Source organism: Notothenia rossii, assembly GCF_949606895.1.
Source record: "Notothenia rossii genome assembly, chromosome: 9".
Classification (NCBI taxonomy): Eukaryota; Metazoa; Chordata; class Actinopteri; order Perciformes; family Nototheniidae; genus Notothenia; species Notothenia rossii.
The window spans coordinates 34,725,806-34,733,640 of NC_136907.1; positions in this window are offsets into that span (position 1 = coordinate 34,725,806).

Consider the following 7,835-nt stretch of genomic DNA (forward strand, 5'->3'; position numbering starts at 1 on the left):
TTTTATTATTATTTTTCAAAGACTAGTTGTAGCTCTCAACAAGTTTTAAAAGTGTATCTTACCTTTTTTCACCTAGTTAACATTAACTTTTTTTATTCATGCATATTTCACTAATCACTCCCCCCTCAAATGGAAATATGTGTTTACATAAATGGTGACCAAACCGTTTGAGACCCACTGAGAACTTAGACTAAGTGAACTATCTAAACTCAGAGAGTCCTTGACCTTTACCTCACCTGAGCTGTAGTTATTCCGAGCTTGAATGACACACAGAGACCAATCGAGGGCTCTGATGTATGATCTGTATGACAGTGGCCATGTTGGAAGGCCACATCATGTAATGTAGACAGCCAGTCACCCTGTGTGAGGCAGACCCACATTTGCGCAGCGTTGCATTGCAATATACTTTGGCGGCCGTTAATATACCTGGGCGGCCCGCCCAAGTAAAGTCTGGGAAACCCTGGTTTATTTTCGATTATTTTGCTTTTTTCTCAGTTTGTTGTTTTTTTTTGTCCATTTTTTCTTCAGTTGACATGTGTAAAACTTTAATTTGCACGTGTTTTAAAATAAAGCATCTGCTCAGTATTTTTGAGTTTGTATTCTCCTTCAACCAACACCGGGCCAAGTTCTACATATATCTGAATACAACGGAGAGATATTGGAATAAACCATAAAGCTTCAAACTCAGAACAACTAGAAAAGTGCTGAAACATTCCCTTCAAACATGCAAGACAATTGTAAGTGCTGCTGCATAGGTTGAACTCTCAAGTGATGATATTATTTTTTTGGACAAGCAAATCAGGTGGCTCTTCAGTCTGCGACGGAAGATGTGTAGACTGTCCTTATATCAGTGGGAGGCTCCTTCCACCATTTGGGAGCCAGGATAGCAAAAAGGCCTGTCTTAGTTGAGGTGTGCCTGGGTCCACTCCACATAAAACGGGTTCTCAATTATGGAAATAAAGCTTGTAGTCTTCCCACCTTGTAGGGATTGCTTTGGCACTGATGATAATGCATTATGTGGTTTCTTTATATACTTTATGTTCACCTAAATACATTCTAATTCATAACAAACACACCAGCTCATTTCAAAAGTATCAGTAATTTAATTTCCTTTTGAAAATATGTAATGTACAGCCTGTAAGGGAGTCCTGCACACGTCCATCAGTCCACTGAACAAGTCATCACCTACAGTCAAACATGTCATTAGATAAACGGCGTACATGTATTATTTTAAGTGCACGGTATCTTGATGATGAACAAAACCTAATAGTTTACAAGCAATGCTGTAGAAAAGCAGACCATTTAAAAACCACAAGATAATATGTATTTAGAGCAGCTCCCCCTAAGGTGCAGTATACTTTCCAGGAAGAATGAAAACTGGAAACATGGACATTTGTGTAAACATTTCTTGTGTAAATATTATTTTTAAATGACCAGAGCAAAACATCAAATGTCACCAAATTTCACAAACAAAATGATGAAATGCGTTTTCAAATTGAAACCTTCTGCAAGCAGCTCCTCCAGCAGGGTAAAGAGAGCAGTGTAATGTGAAGCCTCTGATGACACAAGAAGAAATGCAAAAAGTGACAAATATACATATACAGCAAATAAAGGTCCAAACTTATATTCACTGGGTGAATTCTCAAATATAAACAAAAGGGTGCTTCTACGGTGGCCCTTGAAGTGCAAGACACCACAGCATTTCACAAAAAACAACAGCATTTCACAAAACGCCATAGCATTTCAGAAAGCACTGCAGCATTTCAGAAAACGCCGCAGCATTTCACAAAACGCCGCAGCATTTCACAAAACACCACAGCATTTCACATTGGACGGAAAGGGTATTCCTTAGGGAGAACACTTCTTGTTTGTGATTGGACAGAGCCAGCCAGAGAAGCACTGCTGTGATTGGTTGTTTTTGCTGCCAGTCAAGAAATGACGCTTGGCCCAACACATCAGCTGTTAGCTGTTAGCACACACTTAGAGCTCACAGCTCTTCATATCTGTTCAAAAACTGGACAAAAGTTAAACATATACAAAACACAGACTGTCTATGTCATGGCGAATACAGTCGCTGCTTTATTTATGTCTGTATGACGTTGTTGTGAGTGTGGACGGAGCAGCTAGGTTAGTTTAGCCTGATGGATCCGATCCCGATAGGATTTACATGGAGATACGCCCCGCCCCCTCTCCAGCGTCTTGTTTGAATGACAGCAGTAAACACAGAATTAATGCTTTATTAATTCATGGTTTTTAAGGGGCTTATCTCCATGTAAATACTATGGTAGACTACCCAATATTCGCATCGCTCTAATCGCTCGAGTTTCACCGCGGCTGTCAGCTGTGTTTGCTTCTGTCATTCAAACAAGACGCGCTGCAGAGGGGGCAGGGCGTATCTCCATGTAAATCCTATGGGAGATAACAACTACAACAAAATGAACATATTTGACCATGATTTAATTTTAATACACGTTTCAAAGTGATGCCGAAGTAACTACATACTGATAACGGTTAGTAAAAACCATGAATTAACGCTTTGACAAGTCTGCAGACAAGACGGCAGCAGAAAAGCTTTTAAAATGCGTGTTTTCTGAATGGAATTGGATCCATTAGGCTAAACCAGGGGTCGGCAACCTTTTTGATATGAAGTGCCATTTAAAAAAAAAATTGTCATCAGCGTGCCAACGATCGAGAATTATCAATAGGCGGGGTGGGGTGGGGGGCGGGAGTTGTGGAGCCTGACGCTCGTGAACTATCAGCAGGAGGGCGGGGGAGCCTCGCTGGAAGCAGTGTGTGGACCTGTCAGTGCAACTTACATGATGCCGAATTTAACACATTTAACACATTTAAATAATTGGTTTAAACGCCATAATAATAAGGACGATCGTCCGTTCTGTGATTCTCCAGAGCACACCTGTATTAGGGTCATGCAGAGTGAGATGAGATCGCTGTCCCTTTAAGAGAGAGAGAGGGGGGTGTGGCTTGTGCATGTGTGTTTGTGGATGGTACAGCGACAGTGAGGGAACGTGTGTATGTTTCTGGAAGTGAAACGAGGAAGCAGAAAAACAGAGGTCTGTCTGTGATGTATTTTGTGAAACAGAAGAACAGCTAAATAAATGCAACGGCCTCCCAAGAAGAGCTCGCCTCTCTCCAGTCATTTAAGCTAAAGTGGGTTATTGAACCTGAAGCTTGCTGCTTCTGCCCTCCTCGATACGGTCTGGGAGCCGAGGAAAGTTCAACACACAGATGTCCAGTCCGCCCCTTTGTAGCATATTATTTCGATGAGAGATGAACAGATCGCCACTGGGCTTTCAACTAAATACACAGCCACGCAAAAACTGCGGTATTTGTACAGCTCCTTATGTGTAGGCCTACTGCAATTCGTGAAGTGCTTTCCTCCGTGGTGATACGATCAGCTCTAGACCACGGAGGAAAGCGGCAGAAAGTCGCTTGGACTTAAAGAGAGCGGGGCTGCGTTACGTGCATGGCTTCCTTCTGCAGGTAAAGGGGAGACACGCTCTGGCGGCGGTCTCGATCAGGATCCGAAAATACAATAAAAATATTTTTGCACACTTATTCCACTTATTCCTAGTGTGCCACTGGTTGGCTAAACTAACCTGTAGCTGCTCCGTACACACTCACAACAACGTCATACAGACATAAATAAAGCAGCGACTGTATTCGCCATGACATAGACAGTCTGTGGTTTGTACATGTTTAACTTTTGTCCAGTTTCTGAACACATATGAGGAGCTGTGAGCTCTGAGTTTGTGCTAAAGGCTAATGTCTTGGGACCATGGTTGGGATATATTGCGCTGTCGGGCGTTTACCAATCACAAAGTGTCATTTCTTGACTGGCAGCAAAAACAACCAATCACAGCAGTGCTTCTCTGGCTGGCTCTGTCCAATCACAAACAAGAAGTGTTCTCCCTAAAGGAATACCCTTTCCGTCCAATGTGAAATGCTGTGGTGTTTCCTGAAATGATGTTGTGTTTTCTGAAATGCTGCGGCGTTTTCTGAAATGCTGTGGCGTTTTCTGAAATGCTGTTGTGTTTTGTGAAATGCTGCGGCGTTTTCTGAAATGCTGTTGTGTTTTGTGAAATGCTGTGGCGTTTTCCGAAATGCTGTGGCGTTTTCTGAAATGCTGCGGCGTTTTCTGAAATGCTGTGGTGTCTTGCACTTCAGGGCCACCGTACTTTTCTGAAGAAAAAATTACATTTTATTTTGAGTTTGGAATAATTGTTCTCTTGGATACAGCACAACCAAAACCATTATGATGTTTTTTCTTGCCAATTATTCTCCCCTTCATTTATCCAATTACACATGAGGTGATAAGCTTAAGTTATAATTTCTTACCAAAAACGGGCATTATGTCATATTGCAGAAAATAATTATACAAAAAATGGTATAACAAAAAACAGTTTGAAAACCATGTAAATTGTGTCTGAATCCAGGTTACAATCCCAAAGTCATTGTCAGTGCTGGAAGCAGGGCAGTTTAGTTTAGTGGAGCGTTCCGTCAGTCATGTTGTGACATCACTTATAGGCTAGTGACAATGGCCCCAACATTTTGAGATACCCCTCCCGGAGTTAGGACAAAACACAACTTACTTTTTCCTCATCTCTAAGGCCTCCCATACATGAAATGGATTGTTGTATAAAAATATTTTACTGCAAAAGTGGTGAAATTGATATATAAAGTTAGACACCCCAAACTAAAAATAAAGCCTGGCCGTCTGGGGGTTGAGGCATAACAACTCATGTAGATTCACAATGGAAGGTTTGATAGGTTTAAAACTTGGCATACCTGAGGTCAGGACATCCCCCTGCATTATAGAAAAGACTGAATGTCAATATCTTAATATCAATTGGAGATACAGTCATTTGAACACATACCTACAATAGGCGGAAATGTAAATCTATGTAGAATGATCTCTTTACTTTGTAGTGACTCACACAATTGCTTGTTGAAAAGGTGTGGTTCTACTGAATCCAGCAATACCAATTGTGTAAAGGTAGCTTACATACTCATCGAGTTATGTCACTAAACGTTTATGGTGTCTTTATACACTGTTATGCCCACCTGCAGCCAAAATGTGCCAGGGACTCGAAGGTGAGACACAGAGACAAGGAAACAGGTTTTTGGATTAACAAACTTTAGTATTCAAATTAAATGTTCTTATCTAAACTTAAGTAAACCTAAGCTAGTGGGAGCCGGGGGATACATGCATATAAACACATCTCTATCACTCATCCACATTGTCATCAAAAACAACATGGCTCACATTTGGGCAGTCAGAGCAAGAGCAAAACTCTGTGCAGGTCAAGCCTACTGAAAGACATTGGCATTTGCTGCTATCATTGCACTTTCCGTCCTTACAGTATAGGTGGGTGATGTCTCTGACTTCTTTAGGTGCAGGTTCTTTGACGAACATCACTGGTTCAATAGACCCATCTTCTCTGAGCCTCCAGCCTCTACCAACTGGGTTCCAGAGATGAGGCTTGGCCACATGGCTGTGACACCACACTGCGGTCTGGTACATGGCTCTTAATACATGTTGCTGGAAGGCATCTTCTGTTGGGGGTAGATTTGCAGCTGATGAATCTGTTGTAGATGCTAGTGTGTACCTCAGCTCATCCAAGGTGGTGCAAGGATGGCCATCCTCCCTTTTCTTTTGGCCATACAGAAGGAGGGCATACTTTCTTGCCACAGGAATAGCCTCCTCCAGACTTCCAGAAAGTCCAAAACTGACCATCTCATTTAAGCCACTCAGATGGGTCTTAAGTCTTGTAAACACAGTAGCCTTCCCAATTCTGTACAAGCTGCTTGTGGTATCACAACCTGTGAGCGCGTGGCATGCAGGTAGACATGCACAAAATGCTGCACCAAGCTTCTTTGCGATGGCACAGACTGGGACAAACCTCTCCCTTGGGCCATGTCCAGAGTGCATGAACACCGTTGAGGATCCAAACATTCCTTTGCTGGAATAATACACAAGCAAAACCAGTAAGTCGGTATCATCACATCTGATGACGACCCGAGAATGAGACTCTGCTAGATGTATTGCATGTAATACCAATCTGGTGTCAGCCTCCTCCTGGTCACTATACAGATCTGTCAAGTTGTCAACACCTGACTTGCTGACCACTTTGACCTCCTCACCATTTTCAAAGCCACCTGCCAAAATGACTGTGTTCTCTGAGGAGATTCTCTTGGGCCCTGTATTGGCTATGTAGTTGCTTACAAAGCTGCATAAAGCAGCCTTGTTACCACTGACCTTGAGGTATTTCCTGTAGTTAGGAACTTTGGCTTTGCCTGTGATGACATGTGTAGATCTGCTTGCTTGGATGGTGCCTCTTCTTTGCCTTTCCAGGTCTTTGATTGAGTGTGGATGATCATAACTATCAAACACTAGAGCAACACAGTTGTTGTTTTCCTTTTCCATTAGTGTTGTGATCTTCTTCCAGACACACTCACCCAGGTCATTGAATGTCTGAAAGCCTGAGTCAGGGAGACTCTGTAGAAGAGCCATGCCATCGATGATGTATGCAGATGGTTCAGCAACATTAGGCAACTGCTGTGTCTCTTCAACTACTGACTCCAATTTTTTAGCAAGGTCGGCTTTTGTTGTCTTTCTCATGCTTCCATCATCATAAAACAAAGAGGGGGGGACAGCAGCAAGTTCATGAGACATCACAGTCTCCATGGATACCTCTCTTTGCTTGGATACAGCAAGTAATCTTCGAAAGAGCACATCTGAGTCCATGTGAACCTTTCTAGTACTGACTCCACCTGATGTTTTCATGTCTTTGAAGGTTGCACACTGTTTTCTTTTCTCAGGATCCCAGAAGCTCTTAGTTTTTTTGGATTTTGCCAGGCGTTGTTCAATAAAGATGGCATTCTGCTCAGCACCATCTTGGAGGAAACTTGACAGCTCTTTTGCAACTTTCTCAGATGCTACCTGACCACTTGCAATATTGATCAGTTCCTCAGGGATACTATCAAGGTCAAAGGGGTTCTGCTTCTGCTCCACAGCTTCCATTATCTTTTGTATGTCTCCCTAATCTCTGTCCATTCTAGAGGCTCCATGTTCTTTGTGTGCTTTTGGGCCCTTTGCATCAGTGTCACACAGGTCTTTCATGGCATCCACGTATGCTGTGGTCACATGCCTTGTCATCAACCATCTTGTGAGATCTGCTTTTCGCAATGTGAAGCCAACAACTCCACCCTGACTCTTGCCTTCTCGGTTAATGGTTTGCTCCAGTGCCTGATCAGTCGCCACACAGTTGAAGCTGTGATCCTCTGACCGGCGGACAACAAATCCGCCTTCTTGCATGAATGTGTATGCTTCTGGTTGTTCATGTTCAAGAGCTTTCATTTCTGCAACGTAGACCGGCATGTACTTGGCATAATTGGTTCTTCCAGCAGCTCTGAACCAAGGGATGACTTCACACATGCTATTCAGGTGAAGTTGAAAGTCTGCTTCACGTTCTGAACGAATGATCCTTAGCAACAGATCAGCACCCTTGAGGAACATTAACCAATATCCAAAAGTTGCTGATTGCTTAGCCCCTTCAACTATGAAAGTCTGGATAATGTTCTGGATCCCAGTAAGTTCCGTCTCCACCTCACCGATAAGCTGTTGAGCAGTGGCCTTGTCATTACCATGAAATGCATGCTGTACATCTTGTAGGAGTTGCTCTTGTGCTCCAGTTATTGCACATTTGCCTTTCTTTTCAAGCCATGATTGCATGGCTTTCCAGAAGAGCCTTAATAAGATAATCTTGTTATCATATGCATTACATATCAACTCATTACACTAAACCTCACCAAGT